Genomic DNA, 25,304 nt, shown 5'->3' on the forward strand with positions numbered 1-25,304 from the left:
AAGTTTTTAATTACCCTGTCAGGCTTCCTCCCCTTCTTCATGATTGTCACCACCCCTCACTTACGGTCTATGATGATCTTGATCTTAAAGCAGCTAGCTTATACATGGGATATCAGGCATACCTTGCAAAGATGCGTGCCATACGATGTTTCACAGCATCTCTTAGGACCATATTGTTTCTTGCATACCCTTTCTAAAAGGCACTGCCTCCTCTTTAACAGACAATGGGCTTTTTTCTTGTTAATGATGTTGGCAGGAGCTCTCAATCAGAAATCAGTTAGATTTGCCACTCAGAAGACAAGCATTATTTATCCTCATAGTCCCTCTCTAATTCTATTTCATCCAAGCATTGCCTCAGTAAGACACTCTCACAGATAAGTGACCATAATTATATGCTAAACCCACGTATTATTCAATACCCAGCCAAGAGCAAAGATGTAACTTTTATACAGTGGAAAAACAGTACAGGAGATGTATCACTAAGCTGCCAGATAAGAAGCTTAGATTTAAACAGACATAATTAAAATTCATTTTACTTCTGTAGGCAAGGATTCACACTAACATTAATCTGGCAGTGGCGAAGTCTGTTAAGGGCTGGTCCAGCTTCCGCTGGAGTCAGTGGCAAAGTGGTACTGGAGACAGGCTCAGCCCTTCATCTGTCTGGTGATAACTATTACAATAAACTACATTTATGGAAATTCATATCCTTACAGTTAAAAATGTTCAACACAAAAATGCAGTAGGCAGTCCTTCCTTTGTGGCTTTATAGCCAGGGCATTTTCTGATACCTGTTAAATTCACCATACTCTGCTGAAAAAGAGAATTAATGAAGCACTGTTTAAACTCATCTTCAGAAAGTATGGCCTGTTTCCTTTCTCCTAAATTGCTATATGCTAGTAGTTTGTGAAGTCAGCATCTTGTAAGCATATATTTTCTACTAAAATATTTAACTACAGCTTTATTTAAAATTCATATTAAATAAAACTACTCATCTTGTAAGTCAGGTTGGAAATACCTGTTGCCTGTCTGGCCCTAACCTCTTTGTTCATGCATGACATTATGCGGAAAGTCCCTCTGTGTAAACAGTGCTCTTTGCCATTTTCTAAATAGCAATCTTTTTGAAAGGGCTTTAAAAATGTCCCGAACGTTTCAGACATTGGCCAACATTGATATTCCAGACCCATGCTGTGCTTCAGTCTCTGTTTAGCATCTCCATGGAACTTTTTATAAGGGCACTGGTTTTCCCCGGAGACCTTTGCCAAAATTTCACCTTTCCTCCTCCAGCCACAGCACCTGTGGATGCCATGACATAAGAACCAAACTGCTTGCTGTCAGGTGCTCTTGAAAAAGTTTGTTCACTGTTTCACAGAGCAGTAATTGCAGGGCCTTTTGTTTATTTTTTGCGAGAAAGGGAAACTAGTACCTGTGTTAATGAGTGTTTTTACCCATAAAGAATCACCTAAGAATGTGCAGTTGTGTGTTTTTGCAAAGAAGGCGTTCACTAGTTAAGTGTAAATGAATCTCCACATTTTGACATCTCACTCAGAATATAGTAATTACATTGAGTACACAATAAAAATCTTAAACTGAGCTTGATGACTATATCAGGGTACTAAGCGGTGGTTGTAGCTGAATTAATGGATTTGTCTACTTGCATTGGCTTTGTGTGGCAAGGTTTTGGTAGCGCGGTGTGTGTGTGTTACAGGGGTGGCTTCTGTGAGAAGCTGCTGGAAGCTTCCCCTGTGTCCAACAGAGCCAACACCAGCCGGCTCTAAGACGGACCCACCGCCGGCCAAGGCCCAGCCCATCAGTGATAGTGGTAGCGCCTCTGGGAGAACATATTTAAAAAGGAAAAAAAAAGTTGCTGGGACAGACAGAAACGGCAGCCGGAGAGAGGAGTGAGAACATGTAAGAGAAACAACCCTGCGGACCCCAAGGTCAGTGAAGAAGGAGGGGGAGGAGATGCTCCAGGCACCAGAGCAGAGATTCCCCTGCAGCCCGTGGGGAAGCCCCTGGTGAGGCAGGCTGTCCCCCTGCAGCCCAGGGAGGTCCACGGTGGAGCAGATCTCCACCTGCAGCCCGGGGAGGACCCCACACCAGAGCAGGTGGGTGCCTGAAGGAGGCTGTGACCCCGTGGGAAGCCCGTGCTGGAGCAGGCTCCTGGCAGGACCTGTGGATCTGTGGAGAGAGGAGCCCACGGAGCAGGTTTTCTGGCAGGACTTGTGACCCCGTGGGAAGGACCCACGCTGGAGCAGTGTGCTCCTGAAGGACTGCACGCCGTGGAAAGGACCCATGCTGGAGCAGCTCGTGGAGAACTGCAGCCCGTGGGAAGGACCCATGTTGGAGAAGTTCATGGAGGACTGTCTCCTGTGGGAGGGACCCCACGCTGGAGCAGGGGAAGAGTGTGATGAGTCCTGCCCCTGAGGAGGATGAAGCAGCAAAAAATAACATGTGATGAACTGACTGTAAACCCCATTCCCTGTCCCCATGTGCCACTGGGGGGGTTGGTAGAGAATCCAGGAGTGAAGTTGTGCCTGGGAAGAAGTGAGGGGTGGAGGGAAGGTGTTCTGGGATTTGGTTTTATTTCTCATTACCCTATTCTGGTTGACTGGTAATAAATTGAGTTAATTTTCCCCAAGCTGAGTCTTTTTTTGCCTGTCATGGTAATTGGTGAGTGATCTCTCCTGTCCTTATCTCGACCCACAAGCCCTCTGTTATATTTTCTCTCCCCTGTGCAGCTGAGGAGGGGGAGTGATAGAACAGCTTTGGTGGGCACCTGGTGTCCAGCCAGGGTCAACACGCCACACTACTATAGCTTAACTTTCTTTGTGCATGAAGACATGGGGAAATCCTAATAAAAAGACAACTTGTAAATATTCAATATGTTTAATACTTTGCTCCGTCATTTAGAGAACAAAGAGTTGCCTGTTTCATACTACTGGTTTGGACAAAAGCAGGGCACAGCAACATGTAATCTGCATTTTCTGAATAGTCAAGATCTACAAAGATGATTTCATGTCTCTAGCTCTTTTATGTTGGCATGCTGGCAAAATCTGACAAACAATAATCTAAAGTATATTTTTTTTGCTAAAATTTGCAACCAGAATTAGAAATATTCACAGTTCTGTTGTGTTTGTAATACAATGTGAAGCATTGGCCTAATCCGAACAGAGGACTCCCGCCATAAAGCATGAAATTGAACTAATCTTTTAAATCAGTATAAAATTACTACTCCTATCTCCTGAGAGCTAGTCTAATAAACTGATGAATATGTAAGAGTTTCTGACATCCAATGAGAAATCCAACTGTATAAAAAGAATAAAAGGATGAAGAGAAGAGAGTCTAATTCTTCTCAGGAAGCTGCTCCTGCTAATGTGATGAGGAAACTCCCACTGTGAAATGTGTCGCTTCCATCGTGTGGGACCACTGTGTGAGACCTTGTCATTTTGTAGCTTTGGAAAATTAACTGCAAAATGAATTTTTCCTGACCTTTTTGACAATGAAATGTGTTTTGCTTTATTCTGTAATGATCGGACTGACAGTCTTTTGGTAAATAATTCATACAAAGCCTCATAATGTGTGACTATGCAATTCAGCTCCAGATATGTGCGCCTGTAACATTGGCAACATAGAGAAATAAATACTCATTACCCATAGTGGATTTCACTGGGCAGTTCTACTTAAATATGTCCTACATTTATTTAATTTTTAAGGAGGAGAGAAAGAATGATCTAATATTGGTGTGCACCTTATCTATTAATAGTTTGTTAGGTAATTGTCGCCTTTCTGCAAGTTTAATTTTTCTGACAGTGGTGGAAAGTAGTTAAAAACACAAAAAAATGGGACACGTGCTATTACTTTATACAAGTGCTAGCACCTTGCCTTAATGTTCCTGGTTTATGTCTGAATTTATTACTTTGTGCTGTTCTCACCTCCAGGCACGGGAATGGCTCATCTTTCTGACCTGAAAATGGTCTTGTGGGCCTCAATGCATATTTGCTTTTGTCCTAAAGCCAGAAGAAGGTATTAATACCTGAACCCGTGTGTTCGCCTGGTCCTGGTGGAGGTGGCAGTGTCAGGCCGCTGGGGAGTGTGAGGTTCCTCATTTGGGGGAACGGCTTCCCCCTTCTCTGGCCCGGCTCTGCAGTACAGCTCTGGCCTCCCGGCTCCTTCTCTCCGCTCACCTCCTTCTTCCCACAGCAGGTTTTTGCTTTTCCTTTCTCAGCTCAAGGCCTCTTTTGAAGCAACTTCAGTTCTCCACCACTTCTACGCAAAAGCGTCCCCAAGGCCCTCGGTTTCCCGAGCCCTTCTAGCAATTTTCGGTCTGAACGTCTGTGCGGCAAATGTAGAAATTAGGACAGTTATGAGGCCACCTATCCCAAATCGGACGGCCGGAGGCCAGGCGGGGAAAGGCCGTGGCAATGCTCCCTGCCCAGGAGCACAGAGTACAGGGTGCGAGGGCCCAGGCACCCCCCCCCCCCCCCTCGCTCCTCGTGGCTCTGGGCCAGCCCCTGGCCCCCCTGCGTGGGCAGCTCCTTGCCCGGGGTGCCCACCAGCACCGGCTGCCCGTGGGCGTCCTCAGCGCCAGCCAGCGGGGTTGGTTGCTCCTGGGGAGACAAGGGCAGGTTGCGAGGGGAGCCCGGCGCTCCTCTGCCCGTGCGGCGGGGCTGAGGGAGCCCGAGCTGCCCGAGCACGGGAGAAAGGATGCGGTCTTGCCCGGGAGGAGGGACGCAAGCACAGGAGGCGGCGGGGATGCTTGTAGGGAAGAAGGGACGCCTGCTCCAGGGGAGTCGCGTGCCGGGGGAGAACGAGGGATGCTCGCAGGACGGGAGGGATGCCTGCGCGGAAGGTGGGACACGCGGGGGCTGCGGGCAGGGCTCGGCACGGCAGAGCCGCCCGGCGACGGCGGAGACGGGGGCGCGCCCTGGCTGGGGCCGCGGCTCCTCCCCGCCCTGAGTGACTCCGCGCCCGCCTAATCGCCGCGCCGGGACGCCGTGATGTGCAGGCGAGCGGCCCAATCCGGCCGGGGCGGCGGGGCTGGGGCGCGCCGAGCGCGGGCAGCGGGGCTGGGGCACGGCACGGCACGGCACGGCTCGGCAGGACGGCTCGGCGCGGCGCTCGGGCGGTGAGTGCTCCCGGCAGCTCTTCCAGCGCGGCTCCGACTTGGGGAAAGTCGCCGGCAGTCGCCCCGCCGCCCAGTCGTGCGCCGGCCCCGGCATCCCGGAGCATCCCGCTGGCGGCGGCGGCGGCGGTGGCGGCGGCGGGGCGGGAGGCGCCCACCGGCCCCAGCGGCTCCGCGGGGCCCGGCCCGGCCCTCGCTGCCGCCCGGCTCCGCTCCCGGTCAGGCGTGTCCCCGGGGTGGGGGAGGTCCCGGGACGGTGGTGGGGCGGCGGGACGGGCGCGGAGCGCCCCCCCTCCCCCGCCTCCTCCCGCGGAGCGGGCGCGGAGCCCGGCGCGCATCGGTGCCCGGCGGGACGCGGAGTACGTGTCCGGCCGGCCCTTCCAGCCGCCCCGCGGCGATGAAAAGGCACTCGTCTGATTCATTCCCCTGGAAAACTTCAGCCGCGGGGCTGAGCCGGGGCGGGCGCGGGAGGTACGGTGCCCCGTGGCCGCTGGGAGCGGGTTTGGTGCGGCCGGGCCGGGCCGTGAGCTCCGCCGCGGGGACGGAGAGGGGCGCGCAGCGAAAGCCCCGGCTGCTGCAGAACTTCAGGCTTTGTGCGAGTTGGTAGAAGCAGAGCCCGGCTGCAGGGGAGGGGAGGTGCTGCTTCCCGCTGCGGGTTCCCGCAGGGCAGTACCGAAAAGGGGATTCGGTCTGCGTTTAACTTTTATCTTTCGTGCAGGATAGTGTTCCTAAAAGCAGAAAAAGTGAGGAAATTGGAGCCGACTTCTCGTCTAATTGAAGCGGGGTGAAATAAAATGAATTAGTGGGGCAGCTGTGGGGGTTTATTTTTACACATCTCTAATTTGGACTGGGAGAGGAAGTGTCACCCTGCTCCCCCGAACAATGGCTTCTTGTTGGGAGCCTGCAGAGGGAAAGGGAAGAGCACGGAATTTTTCAGGAGGTGAAGCTTTAGACTTGCCTTTGCATAGGAAAGGCTGGGGCACCCTGGCACTGGCTGTAAGTGTTCTAATGGATAGCATCAAGTCCCGCTGCTTATAGAGGTAACAAACTCCGCAGGCATGACTGTTCTCCAGTTGTAAGTTTTTATCTCGGTGGAAATAACGGTGAGGCGTGCGGATGGGAATCTAGCCTGCAGTTAATGCTTCCTTGGGACAGGCTGCATGTGTCTGCTCTGTAATAGCATCCATACCTTCAAGCAGGGCATCACTTAAACTCATTTATTTCTTTTCAGGAGAGCTGTTGGTATAGCTCTGAGCAAATGCCATCGAATCAGCCTCCGAGGTTGTTATTGCTGTTACACAATCCCAGTGGAATGCGTGTGCACACGAGAGCTGGGCTTCCTGTTTTTGGTCAGTCTGTAGAAGAGACTATAAAAGATAATAGATATCTCAGATAAATTGCTTTTGCATGAGAACTTGGAGCCATTGTTCAACCAGTAACACTTGTGACTTCTCCAGTGAGCCTGGTAACCTGAGAAGAAAAACTCCTTTTAATGCTGGGAGACTTGCTCAGAGTAACTTTAAAGACAACAGCTGGAACCTGGTTATTAAGACGGAATAGTTACAGAGATCAACATATGTTAGTGCTGTGCATAGTGGTGTATAGAAATTCAATCTGTTTTGAAAAGAAGCCTTGTGCAACGAGGAGCTGCTGGTAGTTTGTCCGTGGAGTGCAGTGTTTTGGGGGGATTAGTGGACACAAGGCGAGTCCCCTGGGTGCAATATTCTGCAGCTGATTTCTGTCCCAGGGGTGTTTGATGGCCTTCTGTGGGGTGTGTCCACGCAGAGAACTTAAATTCCAGATCTGCTGGTTTGCATCTGACTAACTCTTAAAAAAAAAAAAAAAAGTACGTTATAAAATAATTTACTAAGAAAAATCTTTTTGAAACACTGCTGTTATCACAGCCCGTCGATCTTGCCAAACATTTAACAATTTGAGGATGTTGCTTGGTTGTAACCAAGCTCCTTTGAAGGAATTCTCTGCTTGTGAAAGATGAATTACTCGTTCTTTGTCTGGGTTAAGAGATCATAATGTGATTATTAAACTCAGTTATTCAGTGCTAGATATAAAGAATTATGCTTAACCAGGGTCTTTGTTCTTTTATCAAAGCTAATCTGACCAAGTTTCCCCTCCTATAAAGTAGGCAAACATCTCTCCAGATTAAAGAATGCCCAAAACTCCAGAAACCTATTTACTGGTTTTGGCGAGATTAGCTTCACAGTGGGGTGAGGGTTTTGGGGACTGACGACTTCATTAGGTATTCGATTGATGGATGCTCAGATTTGGGATAAATGCAGAGGAACTCCTTCCCCTGGGGGTCCTTTACTGATTTCTGTGCTCCAGGTTTCAATTGTTGTGAGATTAAGATGGTGAGTGAAGGGATTGCAGCCTTGTTAAATGGGTTTGCCACTGAATTCACTCATGCGGGATCTTCTAGTAACTCTTTCCTGTGTTTACTTGGCTGTCTAGTGCAGCAGCTTAACTGGCTTTGGAGAAGTGGAAATACAACAGCTCGGACTTGAAGGAAGCAAATGAGAATGCTACGCAATGATTGACTGAAAAGGGTGTGAGGGACAGTAATTCAGTAATTTTGCATAAGCAGCTGCCAGTGATCTAAGTGGTCCAAGTGCCTTGTGAGTAGCTTTACAGGTAAACTTCATGTTGGAAGTACTGTCTGTGTCTTTTGTGTAGTAAAATTGCAAGTGCTCCACTACTTGGAGCATCAGTGCAGGAGTTGTGTTTTCGCTAATGTGTATAGTGTAATGCATTGGGAGAAGAGAAATGCTGTTCTTTTTACGTGACTGGCAGTGAGTTTAGGAAAGGTGTACCCATAATCTTTCTCTATAGATATTTTCATCCACTTCCTTATCAAAGTAGATAGTAGTGATCAGTAGTAAGTACACCTCATCACTTATGAGAGCTTAATTTAGCACTTGAGGTTGTCTTGGTGGTGATATTTCAGGTGGTAATAGTTTATTTGATGATGTTGCCCAAGTACACCCTATCTGCGTTCTTGGTAACCTATGTTATGTAGCATTAAATGATAAGTGGCGAAACACAGTGAGGTTGTGTTTTCAGCAAAACCAATGACTGAGTGAGTTCTGCTTTATAGCAAATTTTTCAGGTTTTTTTAGTTGTTGTTTTGTTTTGTGGTTGGTTGTTTGGGTTTTTTTTTGTTGTTTTTTTTTTTATTTTATTTTTTTTATTTTAAGTTACAATGTTTTGCATCTCTTTCCTTCTTAAAATGCTGAGTGCTGTGGACCAGAATCCTCTGGGGCATTTGTCCCTCTTTAGATATGGGCCCATTAACTTGATTTTCTTGCATGTGAACTGCCTGTGGCAGAGGAAGTGATGGTAAAGCAGCGTCTGGCCTGTTTGCATTATTCCGGCACGGGTTTTGTATAGATCCAGTGGTGCCCTGCAAAGCGCAGTCCCAGCTTGCTAATGGTGTTGACAATGGTGACTCTCGACCTGCCATGTTGGGAGGCAGGTTAACCTTGTGCAGGGACATGGTAATGCTTCTGATCAAGAAGAGGGTTAGAAAGCAAATGTGGAGAAGGAAGGACAGAGATCTCGCCTGCTGCAGTGTTGCTTTGCAGTTTGGAGGGAGTTGGACAGGTGACATTTACGTGGCTACAACTTGGTTTTTATCTGTGTGCCACAGAGTAGCAAACAGCAAAAGAAACATGGTTTAAGTTGGTGTTCTGTTCAGGCTTTGAATATTATCTTTGCCTCCCTGTATGTTAAAGCAGTAATTCAGCACAGTAAAGCAGATTCTCCTCTCCGAGGGACAGCTGTTTAACATTTGACTGACAAGCTATTGACCTGCATGGTGCAATAACAGATATTAATTTTTAACTTTTTTTTACTACTGAGTTCCTTGTCATATTGGGAATAGCCACAATATGATATGTTAATAAATATTAACTAATTACTGACTGTTGCATACTCAACACTTTTTGAACGAAGTACTATTGTGTATTAAGTATTCTGTGTATCTTTTTGGACACTGAGCTCATGCAGTAATTGAAAGTTGCTAATTACACCAAAAAAGCTATGGAGTATTCTGTGTATCTTTTTGGACACTGAGCTCATGCAGTAATTGAAAGTTGCTAATTACACCAAAAAAGCCAAACGTGAATCCAGAAACTTCTACCACCAGATTTCTGTGAAAAGTAAAGTTAGATATTGAATTTAAAAAGTTTACCAAATAACCTTAATGCATATGCAGAGCAAAGCATTCCTGAATATTTTTCCATTTCAAGTACATTGCAAAACTGAGACCAACCCTTCTAATGAGGGTGATGCAAGGTTGTATTAAATCAGTATTTGTTGGGTTACTCTGATGAATGTCACACTATCACCTTTCTCTTTCCTATCCATGGTACCCAAACCCTTCGATAGGCATCTGTTGACATCTTTGCACGTACATTCCCGTTGGCACTTTGGGAATTGGATTATTGCACAAGCAGCAGCAGCTGCGTCTACGGTGAGTAGGTCTTGGCTGAGCTCTGCCTGCAGTGCTGCTGGTGGGGGGGGTGCCTGGAAGGACTGTTTCCCCTCTGACCATCCCAGAGCAGGCTCTTAACACAGAATCCGCTTTCCCTGCTTGCACCATTAAAGCCCTTTTCCAGCCCAGAGGTACCTGCTACTCTTGCTGCTGGTAGATGAGTAGGTTGGAAGGGCGAGAGGTGTGATCTCATGTTGAAGGCAGTTGGGCGATGGTCTAACATCTGAGCTCTGGGTGGTATGGCTGGGAGGAGTGGTGCTAACTGGCCATCCTGGAGGTCCTCTGAGCAGCAGCAGCTCAGCTGACGGTGACTGGGTGGCTGTAATCGCTTTCAGCCACGTAACTGCTGCCCGTGAATGCGCTGTTGTTGTGTCCCCTGCTCCACACACTCGGGTTTGGGTGTTTATATGGGTGTACTGTCTCTCTTGGAGTTATTGGATGGCAGGGAATTAAAAGTAGGTATCCCCAGCGTGGTCTGCTGGGACTGGGTATGGGGCGGGTGGTATTTGGACACAGCAGCATTTAGTACAGCTTCAGTCTTAGCTGTAGCTGCCTACATTGTGCTCGTCAATGCTGAAGCTGTAGGTGACATGTCAGGCTTGTCCTGTCCATCCTCGCTAGTCTTTCCTGCCCTAGATGTTCTTCCTGCCTCTAGGTCACGTTTTTCCGAAGAGGAGACTTCAATGACACCTCTCCATCATGTTCTGTGCTGTGAGATTCACTTGGGGTGCTGCAATGTGGCCTGTGAGAAGGCCTGTGCAGATCCCTTTCCCGAGTGAAGGGCTAGGTTAGGTGTAGATCTCCTCTGCTTTACCAGCAAGTGACATGAGCCTGGCTGGGTGGCATTGCCACACTGTGCCATCAGCTTGGGGACAGGGAATCCCAGCTGTCAGAAATCCTCCTGCCCCGTCTCACTGCGCTGCAGCCCCCAGCCCACGCAGTCTCCCTTGGCACATCGCACCAGCACACCTCCCGGGGTGAGCGTGCTGCAGCACTGAATATGTGCTGCCTCCGGAGGGTGATGGATGTCCACCCTTTTAACTGGTGATTGAAGAGATGATTTGATTACAGCCAAAAGATGGGACTCATGAGTGTTTGTGGCTGCAGAGCCCAACCCTGGACAGCAGGCGCTGTGTTGGAGATTTCAGGTATTTGGTGTGACCCTCTGTGATAAGGTGTTGGTGTACCCTCTGTGTTCTGCCAGCCACGTAAAGAGCAACCTGGTTTGTACCGGCTGAGCGAGAAAACGTGATGAATTGATGGAGCTGGGAGACGGAAGTCTCCGTGTAAGAGGGCTGGAGAGTGGGGTGGGAAGAGAGGACATGCCAATCTGCCCTCTGCTAATACCACGCTGTTTGATCCAGAGGTGGTGGCATTGGAGGTAATCGAGCTCTTCCCTGCGGCAGGCATGTCTGACGTCAGTGCTGCGAGCAGGCAGCTGCCCTGGCAGCAGGACTGCCTGCTTGACCTGGTCCACCCTCTTCTGGCAGGTCTGTTCCCATCAGAGGGGTGTGGACCTCCCTGGACAGGGTGCTGAGCTGTGGTGGCCAGTGCCGTGCGTGGCCAATACGCTCGGTCACTGTGGCATCTGCCAGTCTCCTGGTAATCTGTAATCTGTTGGCTTTTTTGGTAATAGATTAAAAATGCTGAGAATGACAAGCAAGTCCTGTCTGGCCTGCTTGGAAGAATTACATCATGTGTGCTCCTCTAACAGCTAGTGTTTCACATCTGGGTTTTGTGGGTTAATGCTTGGGCTACTCAAAGCTAGTTTTGTCACTGGGTTTGTGAGTGGCGTGACGATGAAGAGGTAGCCTCCATGTCCCCAGAAGGGTTGCTATTAGCAGAGGCGGAGCTATTGAGAGCCGTTCTTTCCCTTTTGCCCTGTTAGTTTATCTCTACCTTTCAGCAGCCGTGAGCCATGAGGGTGACCGCTGCCTGTGGAAATGCAGCATCACTGGCAGGTGGGCTGCTTGCCTTGGGTCCCCTTCCTTGTGTCACCCTGTGCCGGCTGGTCTGTGCTTCCCAATGCCCTGTGCTGCAGGGTGGCGTGCGCGTTCCTGGGGGTGTATTGGCTCCTCCTGCAACATCCAGACTGTCCCCGTGGGGCACGGTGGCCTGTGCACTACTGACATTTGGGACTCAGTATGGAAGAAATAAAATAATTATTGGTTTGACATGCATCTGAGGATGTGGGGAGCAGGACAACTGTCTGAAATGGGAAGCTCTGGTTAGGACTGCTGCCGATTGCTCATGTCAATCCATATGGGCCATATGCTTCTAACCAGTCTCCTTGTCTCATTTCCTCCTCTGAAATGCTTACAGCTGTTTTTCCTGCCTCTTCAGTAGGTTTTTTGTTCTTGTAAAAAGAGTGACAGCTCACAGATGTTGCTGAGAGTCCCCACTGCATAGCTGGGAAGAGAGACTATTACTGTGATCTTCAAGAGAAGATAAGGTGTAGTGTCTCTGCAGGAGGCCTAATTTCTGATGTTTTGAAGTAAGCTTTTTTTGTTTTTTCTTTATAAAGTTGAAAATAGTTTGCTGTCTCATTCACTGTTTCCCCATCACATACTGCCCTTAGTGATGGAAGTAAAAGAGCAGGTAGTTGGTGCTGTCACTTATGGGTGGAACAAGGAAGGAAGAAGTGATGTTGCCCATGAATATATTATCTAGTGTTAAGAGGCGTTCAGCATTCAGTCTTGCTGCTATGCTTATAAAATCTGGGTTGAACTTCACAGTGTTGCTTAGGTGTCGGCTTTTTTTCCAAGAAGTCCATGACCAAAATGATAGCAGTGCTTGAGGTTCATCATTACTGGTTCTCCACTTAGCTCAGTGTACAATCTCTTCTGTTCTGCCCTTCTTGCATTCTGCCAAGAGAAGTAATTACAGACTTCCATAGTGGGGTTAATAATCCAGTCCTGATAAGGTGAAAAAGGAGCTCTAGAGATGCTGATGCCTATGTGCGTGTTTCACAGTTTATGGATGGATGTTAAAGAGGCATCTGAAGACAGTGAGACAAGCATTATGTACCCTTTTTTAGACTGGTGACCTGTGTAGTCCAAGAAAATTGGAGTTAATATGGCAAAGTAAATGGCTGTGTTGAGTCGAATGCCAAGTTGAGACAGTGCCTGTAACAAAACCTAGTGGTATGTTTATGTAGGAAGTCTGTGTGAGCTTGGGTTCATTTAGGTTCTGATAGCATATAGAACATCTCTGCTCTTAGTGGGTTGGTTGCCTGTTGGCCATAAACCCTAAATAAGCAAAACTTCTCTTATTTTCCAATCCTCAGGTTGCTTTGGTGGCTCTGCTTTGCCTTTTTTGCAGCCCCAAAATCACAAAACAACAAGGGGTCCCAACAGCTGTTGTATTGGAGTTTGAGATAGGAAACTTTCCTGTACAGGATTGCAGTGGTATGTCCATGGCTGGTAACCATTTTCCTGCTTCATCTTCCCAAGGGTCTCAGTGCTGTGCAGGGAGCCACAGGTTGGCCCTTCCTCCTGTACAAAGTATAGTGGGGCTGTACTCAGCCCATGTTATAAATGATACTTTACAAACTGCTGTAGGAAATAGAAAAGAAAGTCATTCTGATTTGTGTTCTTTTAGAGCCCTGTTCTTTATACCAAAATACACAGGATAAGTCTGGCCCTTCCCTCTATTCACTTTTCATACCCTCCTTTGTTTTTAAATTTATGTATCTTTTTATTCTAAATTCCTCCCATCCCCAAAATAGAACAGACATCAGCCTGCGAGCAAAGGTTGCCAGACATTGGTCTTGTGGATTATAGTGGCTTTTTTGCCTGGTTGGAGACTGAGCCCCACCCTACGTAGGCTTGGATTAAAAATAGCCTTTCTTTTCAGCAGGCTGAAAACTGTACACAACACGTTCACATCTTGGTTTCTGGGGCGCTAGCAGCCACAGGAAGCCCTTCAGCTATAAAATACCTCAGAAAATCTGTTTGCTGCTAATTCATCCAAAAGTACTAAGGTGACCAGTGTTGGGGAGGTGTACAGCCAAGTGTCTGACTGCCGGCCATGTAGTTATAGTAGATATTAAGTGAAGTTTTAGCCATGCTTTTTGCAGGACCTGAAAGAGTTGAAAACTGTAGACCACAGGCTCTGCAGTCCAGTAGCCTGGAAAGAGCCCCTGGTCCATCCTTGTTAGTGGAGAGAGTCGGCTGGGTGGGATGAAAAGATGAATGGATGCTGTATCGCTGAGCCTTAGGGGCAGGAAGCAGTCAAGGCCTTTTTTGATTCCTTAAATGCCTATCTTTGCTTAGGCAGTTGTTAAGAAAACACTGCCAGAAGCTCTTATGCTTCATTACCTGTGATGGTAACATCTTGGTGTGATAGCAAGGTGTCTCATGGGTGGCAGGAGGACCCTGAGGCTCTGCTCTCCTGGGGGAGTGTTTAGGGGTCGAAGAAGTTCTCAGATGAGGAGGTGCTTTCGTGGAGGAAGGTCCGGCAGACTCGCAGGTCACTAGCTCTAGGAAGGAAGGAAGGACAGAGCTCTGGCCAGCTGAAAATGAAGGCAAGTGCTTCCTACAACTGCTCTGCTACCTGGTTGTATGAGCTTGGCAGGGAGTTGGGTGGGAAAGGGCTCGTGTGCTGCTCCGATCATAGAATCGTTCAGGTTGGAAAGACCTTTAAGATCATCAGGTCCAACCGTCAACCGTGCCTACTAAACCATGTCCTGAAGTGCCTTGTCTACGTGCTTTTTGAATACCTCCAAGGGATGGTAACTCAACCACTTGCCTGGGCAGCCTGTTCCAATGCCTGACAAAATGGCATGAGGCCTGATGGCTGAAGGCCAAGTATTCAAGGGAAGATAGCAATCCTGGCCTAAAAACACAGCCTTTTATCTTCTTGCCTTCGTGTTGACCAGTGTTTTGATGCCCAGGAAGAACAGCAACATTTTGGGGCTGCACTAGGCATTAGCCTGCCTGTTTAAGTATGTCCCAGCTCAAGTGCTGTGGGGAAGTATGAGGGCCAGCAGACTGCTCCTGTCCCACAACCTTCAGGTCAGTCCTGTCTGTCCAGGCTTGAGCTGCACGCTCCTCCCTCTTCTTATAAAACAGAAAAACACATTAAGGGCAAGAGGTTGACCAGTATCTGGTGTGGTGATCTCATTCCCCCACTGCTTATTGGAAAAGCTAAGCCAAGTGTTTGGCCATGGGATAGCAGAAGGGAAGAGCTGAGTGTCTCCTTGCTCTGGGCATCTGTTCTCTGCCTTGTGAACCTCAGCTGTTGACTTCTTGCATTGTTTAATTTGTTTTCCACTGTCCTTGGCCATGCTTGTGTGAGGCAGCAAGTTGTTCTACAGGGTGGTAGCAAATGCCAGGTACTTGCAGGCTCCTGCCCACTCTGCAGGGAAGGCAGCATGCAGCTCATCTGGGCTGTGGAAGCAGGCAGTGGTACCTCGCAACTGCAGCCTCCAGCTTAGCCATAAGCCTCTACAGTTGTTTAGGGCTGGAGTGGGAATAATTGAGCAGGGGAGTGCGATGGGAGGAGGGCAGGGAGACTCTGCCCCGTTGCCTGTTCCACGATTCTTCATGACTAGCACGCTCTTGTGGGCCTGGAATAGCTTATTTTACCTTGTTGATCAAATGTCTCTCTGAAATGCCTTTTTCTCTTCAGTTTTTGTAGACTCCGCCTTGACCTCTTCTGTTTCTGTTTCTTCTATTCTAGACTAGACTGTAAAAAAAAAAATAAAATTAAAAATGTGAAATAACTGTGTCTCATAAAACCTTTGTAAACAGTCATGAAACTGGCTGTAGAAGGACACTAGAAGTATTTTGTTTCTCCCAAAGGTTAGGGACAGAGCCTTCACCCTTTATTTAACTCTGTTGCATATTTTTACTCTAGCTGCGAGTCAAGGGGCTATTTGTTCATATCTCAATTTCTTAGTGGAAAAACTGACTCCTGCAGTTATGTCTTTATTACAGACATTTTTTTTTGCTAGAGGAAACTGAATTTTTCTTGAAAAAACTGCTAGCTAGGCTGCTTTTTAAAATTGTGCAAATACAGGAACTTAAGGCAATGTGAACTGTTGCCCACTGCAGGGTCAGGCCAAGACAAGGAAAAACCTGCAAAACACCAATTTGGGAAAAAGCATAAAGAAGGAAATCTGGTACTCTGGGAGATGACAGGCTGAATAACATCAGAAGAGCTGCTGTCCTGTATCAGTGTTTCTAATATCAGGTGCTGAACGAGACTGTGGTTTGGGGAGATGCTGTGCTTTGCAGGAGGTATCAGTGACTGCTGGTGCAGTAGCTGGAGAGGGCTCACCTCTGGCATGCAGTAGGTAATCCTGCCCCTGACCTGGGTCTTGTTAGTGCAGCTTCTGCCAGAGTTTTGTTTGCTAAAGCTGCTTCTGTTGCCTTGGCTCCAGATGATGGGAAGACTGTCTTGCTAGAGAAAAAAAAAAATGAATTAATTGCAGAGCTCTATGGACATCCTCCTGGATTCCTACTGAAATTGTTGTGCCTCATTGAGGAGGTGGGAAATGAAGTTTAAGAAAAATCCCCTTTGTTCTCCCTCATCTCCCTCCTGATCATATGAAGATCAATATATGAAAAGTATTTTGGTACTAGAAGGAAAATAAGGCATGTGATTCTGCACTCAATTTATATATATGGGACTGATTTTTTTGCCAATATGTTAGGGATTAAATTAGGGCTCTCCAGAGCAGAATGCACAGGATATTTAAAATACAGCTTGAAGAGCTTGGATAACAGAAGCTTGTACCGTCTCTGGATTAGACGGAAGGTGATGTGCAGTGGGTAGTTACTGAAACAAGGTTGCACAGTCATCTGTGTGCCATTCACATGTTCTTCCTTGCCTGTTGTGTTGGAATTTGAAAACTGTAGCTAAAGTCCTGCTTTTCTATATGCTCTTACCCTCAAAGTATCTCTGCAGCTTGGCATCACAGGAGCTGACCGGACAAGTGAAGTATGATCCTGCTTCTGCGTGCTGGAAGTACCACGTAACAATCTGCATTGTTAGTGCCAAAAATAGTGGCTACGAGTGCAGTTTGTGTTAACACAGAGTGGTGAGATGAGTGTTTTTGCTTCATGAGACCATCCCACTTCTGATGTACCCATTAGCTTCCAACAGAAGCTGGAGACGGGAGTGCTTTGGGTTACCATATTTGTAGCCATGTGTGTGTCTCTTCCTAAATTTGATCGGGTCTTGTTGTTTTTTTTTTAAATGTTTGTATTGGTCTTTGCCCCAGCAATGTTGCTAGTGTACGTGGTACTGTCCCAGCCCGGGCTGCAGAAGCTCACGGTGCCAGAACTTCTGCTCAATGGGCTGTGCTCAGAATAACAGCAGAGGCGGATTGCTAGTCTGCTTCTCCCACTGCCTCTCCAATGCTGCAAGGTAGAAGAGTGTCTTGCTCTACTTTCACAAACAGTAGGACTGAGCTTGCTGCCTTTGACTCTGCCCTCCTGGGAAGGACGGGGATGGTGGATAAGGTCCCCTGTGTTTTTGCAGTCGCTGTCCCCGTTTTTCTGGGAGAGCTCAGCGTAGCCCCTCCTGGCAGGCAAAACTGCTGGGCGAGCACCAAAGTTCTCAGTGTGTCCAAAACAGTGCTAACCAAGTGGAAACTTGAATTCAAGTTACCCATCCCTGTAATTGGCATTCGTATTTTGTGAAGCAGTGCTTCAGCTTGCTAAACAGCGTCTGAAAGATCATAAATCCTGGGTCCTTGTTTACGCTGCTATTGCAATCTTGTGTTCCTTCCTGCTAATCTGCTGGGAAGGGTCTGTGGAGCGTTGTTTGGGTTTGGAGCGGGACTGTGGTTTTTGGATTCCAGGATGCTGAGTCTTGTCCCAGGGACAGGCTTGGATGCTCTCCTGCCTTGGAGCCTCTGCAGCAGGATGCTAATGAGCAGGCTGATACTCCAGACTGTAGCTGTTTATCTTGGGTTAAAATGATATTTGCTTTCTGCTATAACCGCTGAGCAGCTGCAGTGCTGCGGTGGTATATGCGTGTATATATATATATATATATTCCACTATAAATCCTGTAGTTAGATATTTCCTTGACCCAGCATAGAACAAGTTGCTTGTCTCCAGCTGGTCACAGAAATAAAGGAAGTGAGTTCTGAAACAATATTGCAATTAAGCTTTTTCTTCCTGAATTCTGCACAAAATGTTTTGCCTCCAAGAATGGATTGTGAGGACTTCTATTTTAGGGAATATATAGGGTGTTGTAGGTATATGTAAAGTTATCCTGTTATGATTAGTATTGTGCAGACAAGAAGGGAGAAAGTTGGCCCCTGCTTTTAAGAACTGTTTCTGAGATAGCAACGCTTTGAAGGAGGTCAATAGAGAGCAAATGGAAATACATTTAGAAATGCATTCATGTTTCTCGGTGCTCCTGGAAGTAATAAGCAATTTTCTGAAATCCTCACTTAGCTAGAATTCACCTTTCCATAAGTAGACGGGGGGAACTGGGCCTTCTGAAAACTGAAAATATTTTGAATAAGTGGCCTTAATGTCTGACCTAAACTTTAGCCTGTTGCTTTCTGCACTCTTTGGCTGAGGTCAGGACTAAGCTTTCCTTGGGGACATGGATGGGAGGTTCCAGTGCAATCCTGCCCCTGCCCTTCTGTTGCCCACTCCTTTGTAACATTCTTGTTGATCTAATTTCCAGCTGGGCTGTTGCCACTGTTTTATATAAACCAAATGCTCAAGCAAAGGCAGCACAGTCAGACTTCTTGTTGAAAACTTGAAAAACTTACATTGCTTCTGCCCAGCTAAGAAGCTCTTGGAAGTTACCGTAGCTCTCCTTGACCGATGGTTATGGCAGCGCCCAGCCTACTTTAGTTAGATCCATTGCTAATGGCAAGACCTTTTATGCCTTCCTCCCTGCCTCCCCCTTCTCTAAGGGGTATATACCCCTTTTCTGGGTTATATAGGTTTGTTTTAGTCAGTCCTTTTGCTCCCTGTCTTCCGAAGTCCTATATAAAGAGGTCTTGGAAAGCTGTGAAATGGAATAAGATTCTGCCCTGTACTAATGGCCTTGAAACCCCCTGTTATGCAAGAGCCTTTACAGCCAGTACCAGTCAATAATGCACTTTAGCAATTAAGGCTTTGTGTAGCTGGTTGATATCAACTTGGCACATAGCAAGGTATTGCATTTGCTTTTACTGCATTGTCCTTTCACGTGTAACACTCATAGCTAATATTCTTGATCAGCATTTGGACCTCTTTTAGTGTAATCCATGTTGTGCCTTGTGGTGTTATTGCTGCCAGATACAGATCTTCCCCTCCAACCTGAGCTGTAAAGTTGCTTTGTGCCTTCTATCAATTGGCATGTCTTGCTTAGTCTTGGCTTTATGTAGGATCTGTAGATGTATTTTTTTTTTTTTTTTCATTTGGAAGGATGGGGGGGTTTACGTTAATTCATAAAGCATTAAACTCGGCAGCAGCAACAGACTTGAGAGTATAAGACATCTGCTGTCAAAGCATAGACTGGGTTTACAGCATAGAGATCAGTCTGCTACTAGTAGCTGTTTTTTATGGTCCAGAAAGTGTGAGACAGCTTACTAATTAACAGTGTAATGAGCTGTACGGTGAAGATTGCAGTCTGGGGACCCGAAGGCTATGGGTAACAACTTGCAGTGTATGTGTGAGTGGTAATCCAGCTCTACCTCACCTTTCCACACGTCTGAAAAGGGTGCGGTAGTCTTGGGAGCCCCTGAAATTATGCTCTCCAGCAGGTCCATCCTACAGAAGATTTTCTGTTGGAATCTGAGACAAAAAGAGCAGTTGAAGGGGGAAGCCAACAAAAGCAGGCACAAGCTAAATACCAGGAAAGGCTTCAAGGTCCCTTGAGATGAGATTCTGAACTAGTTCAACACAGCTGAATTTGTAGGCCCACTTGCACAACATGATGCAAAATCTTCTACCTCCAGCATCTGGCAGGACGTCCAGATGAGATACCAGTGGCTCCTTAAAGATCCTCTTAGGCGGGGCTGGGCCTATGGGCTGCTGCCCAGGTTGCTCTGTGACTGTATCAGCTTTGCCTTGACTCCCCAGCACCGAAACCTTTTTGATAGTAGGTCAGCTGCAGATGAGTTGTGTGGGACTGAAGAGCCACCCAGTGGTAGTCTCCCACAGCCTCCCCACCAACCAGGAGCGGTTTGCAGCAGACTGGTCTGGACAGTGGGTGGTCAACAGTTGGCTGAACCTCTGTTTGCTGGTTGGAGCAGGCTGTAACTGCAATGGTATAACCTCTTCTTGCGTATGGGTGAAAGATACTGAGCAGTCCCTGACCTCTGGTTCTGCATAATTGCCAGTCTTGCTACAATCCATGGATTTATTTTCCGAGCCACATCCTTTTTGCTGTTGTAATCTTATTTTGAAGATTACACCAATTTTATTAGTAATCTAATAGGCTGCTTCTGTAGGCAAGTCACTGGTGGTGCTTGGCATTAGAGAGCGCTCTTGTTTGCTGTTGACTTTTTATATCGAAATGAGCTATGGTGCTTGGCTCTGGTAACAGTATTTATGTTTTAGTATTTGGAAAGTGAGTCTTCTCAGGGGAAAAGTCCAGCTCAAGTAGCTGAAAAATTTGCAAAGCTGTTGCTGCTGCTCAGGCTGCAGAGTATTTATCATTGACAGAAAGTGAAAAGGCTTATGATGGACTTGTATGAAAATATGAACCTCTTGTTCACAAATCTATACTGTCATCTATATTGTACAATCTGCAGTTAAGATTTTTTTGGGTGTCTCTTAAAACTTCCTTTTTTTGCTTGTCAAAAGACCTTAGTACAAAGAGCTACATTCCTATTAAATTGCAGCTTTTGCAAATTAACGTGAAGTTTATTCCATGAGGTTGCAGTCCCCATGAATGCTTTATATGTCTCAATTGTAAATGTGTCTAAACTTGACATTGCCAGAAAATGGATCAGAACAGCTTCCCTGTTCAGAAATCTTGGGCAAACAGTCACTTGTGTTCTGCAATAGTGTAATTCTAGTATAAAACACTGTTTCCTAGAGTAGTGACTTAAGGTGGGTAGTCGTCTAGGGTATCTTCTCCAGGTGAGCAGAGGATTGCCTAAGCCATGTCAAGTAGTAGCTTGGGTGATGGGCAGACCTGACAGGTGAGGTAAAAGATGGAAAAGTATGTTTGTGCCTGCAAGACCTTTCTACCAGACCTAGTGCCACCCTTCCTCCAGTGGCCTGGTCTGTGTGTGGCTGAGCTGGTCTAACTGGGGTGCTATGCAAGGGTCCCTCTCTGCTCTGCCTCTCCTTCCCTGTGCCGATGTCCATTTGACCCCACAGTGAGCTGGGATGGAGGGACCGAAATGCTGAGGAGGTGGAGGGGGACAGAGTGGCCTTTGGATGGCAGCCTGCAGCAATGTCTGCCCTACTTGGGTGCAGTTTTACTGTATGTCCAGGTCAGCTCCTCTTTGCATGCTTTGGTCTTCATCAGCCTTCACCTCACGCTGTTGTAATCACCCAAAGAAAAGTGTTTTCTTTGGGGCATGATAGGTGCGAGGTGCACCTCATGGTGAGTTAGGTGGAGCTGCAAAACTGGCTTAAAAATATTCTCCGCTCCAAGTTCCTTCCAGCAACCTCTGGTTTGGCTCAAAGAAGACATAGCAGAAAGGATGGGAAAGAGCCTCAGAACTAGCTGTGCCCTGTTCAGGCCTGAGACCTGCCTGCGGGACTGACCAGAGCAAACCCCAACGGTACCGCAAACCCCTGCAGCTTTTTCGGTGCTGGCTTCTGCCCTGGGAAGTGCAGCAGATCTGGCAACTGCTTTTCCAGTGAAAGTGCAGAAAGGGTTCCCAGGTCATCTTTAGTTTCTTTCCCTTTACAAAAAAATCCCACCCAACCCTAGACTCCCCATTGCCTATGATCTCAAGGGAATAACTTGTCCAATTTTTTTTTCCATGTATCCCCTCTCCACACCCACCTTTTGTATCTTTCGAATTTAATAAAGTGGGTGACTCAGTACTAAATATAAAGCCTGCTTCCGGCATCATCTGCCTGTGGCTCATTTCCTGGAGCTGACATCAGTGGAGCCTCTGATTTCCTTATGAAATAGTGACATGAGATATCCTTTGCACAATGTTCTGGGCATACTTGCTGACTTCTTTGGTGACTGCACAGCTCCCTGCTCTAAGCTGTGAATAACTAGTCAGTTAATTACTAAGATGAGCGCTGTTGGAGCACAGGATAAATCGGGCGAGTCCTCAGATATGTTTTGCACTACAAAATCGTACTCTAGTTTGCAAGTGTTTTTTAAATAAAGACTAACTTTCAGTCCCTACTGCATATGCAAGTTTTTTATTAAATAAGCATGAGCCTGACTAATGTCTTGCTTTCTTCCTGACGATGGGCTTGCTGACTGAGCAGCTCAGGAAGCTTTTAGGGGAGAATGTAGCAAAGACTGATCCTTTTTTCTTTAAAAAGACTGATAAATTGAGGAGTTAAGGTCAAATGCTTGCTCCTCAGTTGTCAAATCCTTCCATACCTGTTTACATTGATGGAGTGTTCTCTACAGTTGGTTGCAGCTGAAGGTGAAGGCAAGAAGTGCATAAAACCTCAATTTGTATTAAGAAGCACAGGGGAGAGTGCTTCTGTCCACCTGTGCATAATTTCATTAAAATCCTTATCTTTAAAAGAGAATGTGGACAGAACTGGAGGAGGGGAGCATCTGGCCCATGGTAAATGGTCACTGATCCCAGTCCAAAATGGGATGGCAGCTGGCCACTCAGCTTGGCTCTCTAAAGCCCTCGCTCAAAGCGTGGGGGTTTCTTTCTGATGGAGTAAACTTTGGGTTACTCAGTTTCTCTTTCAACTAGTTACTATTTTGGCTCTGTCGTCCTGTGTCCCATCCCCCTTCCCCCTTCTTTTTTTTTTTTTTTTTCCTGAAGGAAGAGGGATGCTCCTGAAAATGCTTGATATGCAGCACCAGAGCAGGCAGGGCCAGGCAGAGGCAGGAGCCACCTCTGCCACTCCTGGAGGCCCACTGAGGTCTGCTGATACTCTGGGATCTCCTGAGGCTGGTGTGGCCCAGCCCTCTGGCCATGTGGGTTTCTCTAGCATGGGGATGCTGGGAGGGGGCCAGCATCCCTACCCCCCCTTGGCTGGATGACAGTGGAGCGGGCTATATCCCAGCAAACAGCTTTTTTAGGCAGGAGCTAGAGGTGCCTGCAGGCAAAACCCTTCCCAAAAATCACTAGGGCTGGTGTAGCATGCCCAGGGACTTGCGTATTGCCATGGGTTTCGTTAGTTGTCTTGCACAGCTTCCAATATTAGCATGGCATCTCTTGGCATTGCTAACTAGGGGTGGAATACTACTTCTGGAGTGGGCAGGAAAGCCTGCTGTCCAGGAGCTGGTGGTTGTCCTCTACTGGGCAGTGGGACTCACTGGGGAGAGCAGTGGGGCTGCACAGCACACTATAGCCAAAGGCCAGCGAGTTGGATGTGCTCCCTTCCTCCCTCAGAGCTTTGCCAGAGGGTATGTTCTTGAGGGCTAGTGGTGAGAGGAGGTGAGAGAGGACAAGATGACTCCTGGATTTACCCTCTGTTCCCTCTTCACCTAGAAGGCGATGGCTGCTACTCCCACAGCTGTGGCTGAGTAACCTCTGGAGGGCAAATACCTATTAGTGGCCTCCCAGTGAAACTTGGCAGCTGGAGCTGGGGAGGAGATGTATCCTTGCGCAATGATGCACTGGAGGGATCCTGTCGGTGCTGCAAGTCCTCCTTGTGTGTAAACCTCCATCCTGATGCTCCATGCAGGGAAGCAGACATGTCACCTGAGCAGAGTAACTTCTGAGCATCTCCAGCATCTTGTGCTTCCCTAAAAGGCTTTCTTAAAGAGGGAGGAAGAGGAAGATACACTGGTATACTGGCTTGACCGTAAAACTTGCTATTTTGGAAGAGTGTGGGGAGCGGTGTGTGACCAGCTGTGCTGGAGGAAGTGGGCTGGGAGTGCCCGGGTTGCTGTGCATCCACTGCCTGCCTTCACCGCGTCCCGGCACGGCGAGTCTCGGGGCATGTCGCGGAGATGAGTGGTGCTGGCACTGCCGAAGTGCTATTTTAGGTTTGAGTGTAATTGCAGGTTGGACTGACAGGACTGGATTTGGAGTATTCGGAGAGCAGACTGCTCTTAAAACTGTGGAAAAACTGGCTACCACTGATCCTTTGCAAATGTGGAAATGGGTATTTCACATGCGCTGTGTGTGCATCAGTTAAACTTCTCCTCGCGGTGGAGCCACTGAGGATCTGTGTTGAGTGACTACAGTGGGTAGCAATGCCCTTTCCCATCCTGGGAGAGAGAACGGTAATAGCTGGTAGACCTGTAGGATGCATTACACTTACCTGAAAAAAAAGCGAGTAAGTAGAGGTTTGAAGACGCGTGGGCTGGTGGCTTTTAGGTAAATCTGCCACCCGCACACCTGCAGGTGCTACTTTTCTATCCCAGCAACACAGATGCCAGAGACAAGGAGAGGAGGTTTTTTGTTTCCCTCCCCAAAGCAGACATTGCTCCTACAAGGGCTCTGCTGTTGATATTTTGAGAGCTGGACTTTGGCACACTCTCCCCAGGACTTGCCAAGCCTCAAAGCCTCAGCGCTTCCTAAACCTTACAGGATGAATTTATGCTCACATGTAGAGTGAAAAGTGGAGGGACTAAACCTGGAATAAGTTTCTTCGATTTGGTTGCATATTTGCCCCAAGAATTTGTGGGCTGGACACAGTCACTGGTTTGGATCAGAGCAGCCAGATGGGCTCCTTGCACCCAGGGGCTGATGCAATGCTGAAGCTGGTTGCTGGTGCAAGTTGGAGCAGAGTCAAAGTTGCTCTCCCCTAAACCCCATCTGATGTGCAGGCAACCTGATCTCAGTGGAGTGCAAAAGTGTTTTTCAAGCCAACTTCTTTCCTTTTAAGTTGCAGCTGCAGTTCTGGGCATAAAACCCTCTATTTTGGTTTCCATTATATTTACCATCCTGAGGAAGCAGGCAGGTTGTGGGTTTGGGGTTGGTTTTTTTTGTTTTGGTTTGGTTTTTATACCTCTTTTGAAACTTTACAGCTGGAAGCTAAATTTTCAGGTGATGCCCAAGAAATGGGACCAGGCAATGACTCACTTTCCTGGCTGACATAATTTTTCAAAAGAAACAAAAAAAACAATGACCCTATTGGTCAAGTATTTTTAGTTTTTAGAATGGTCATGGGTTCTTCAAATTCTTTACTAATTCAAGTATTGTGTTCATTAGTAAGTTACATCCTTTCCTTTTAGCTATGGGAGGGCTCAAACATTATGGACTTAACAGGAATAGAAATTTCTGAAATATGTGATTATAGTTTGGAAATCCCACTTAGCCTTTTTGGTGATTGATTCTGCTGCTGTGCATTGCATCATCAACAACATAGTACGTGACGTTTCTGTTGCTCATGTCTTCCTGGTTGGTAGCAGATATCTGCCCGTGTTTCATCTAGAGCAGGCAGGGATTAATCGTTGAGGTAATGCAATATATTACAATATGGACCAGCTCTGTATTTACCACCCATTCAGACTACTATTTCTTTTTTTCTTTTTTTTTTTTTTGAGGAGCTGTGGGGTGAAATAGCAGGGCAGCATCCTCCTTCAGTGTGGACTGAGGCCAAATAGGTCTTCATACTCATTGTTCAGTTTGTGCGCTTCTGGTGGTTTTAA

The 25,304-nt window shown here is 47.2% G+C and overlaps 1 protein-coding gene across 3 annotated transcripts in view; it reads left to right on the top strand.

Moving 5' to 3' along the window:
* The first annotated feature begins 5,041 nt into the window (after positions 1–5,041).
* The window catches only part of PLS3 (plastin 3), a 55,503-nt gene continuing 35,240 nt past the window's right edge, over positions 5,042–25,304 (top strand). The window contains exon 1 of one of the 3 annotated variants that reach the window (XM_049827530.1): positions 5,042–5,125. The gene's annotated coding sequence lies outside the window, so the exon portion shown is untranslated. Of the gene's footprint in view, positions 5,126–6,363; positions 6,472–12,930; positions 13,040–25,304 lie in introns of those variants that run through there. The other 2 variants (XM_049827532.1, XM_049827531.1) reach the window with 2 other exon arrangements.

Source organism: Accipiter gentilis, chromosome 24 (genome assembly GCF_929443795.1).
Source record: "Accipiter gentilis chromosome 24, bAccGen1.1, whole genome shotgun sequence".
Classification (NCBI taxonomy): domain Eukaryota; kingdom Metazoa; phylum Chordata; class Aves; order Accipitriformes; family Accipitridae; genus Astur; species Astur gentilis.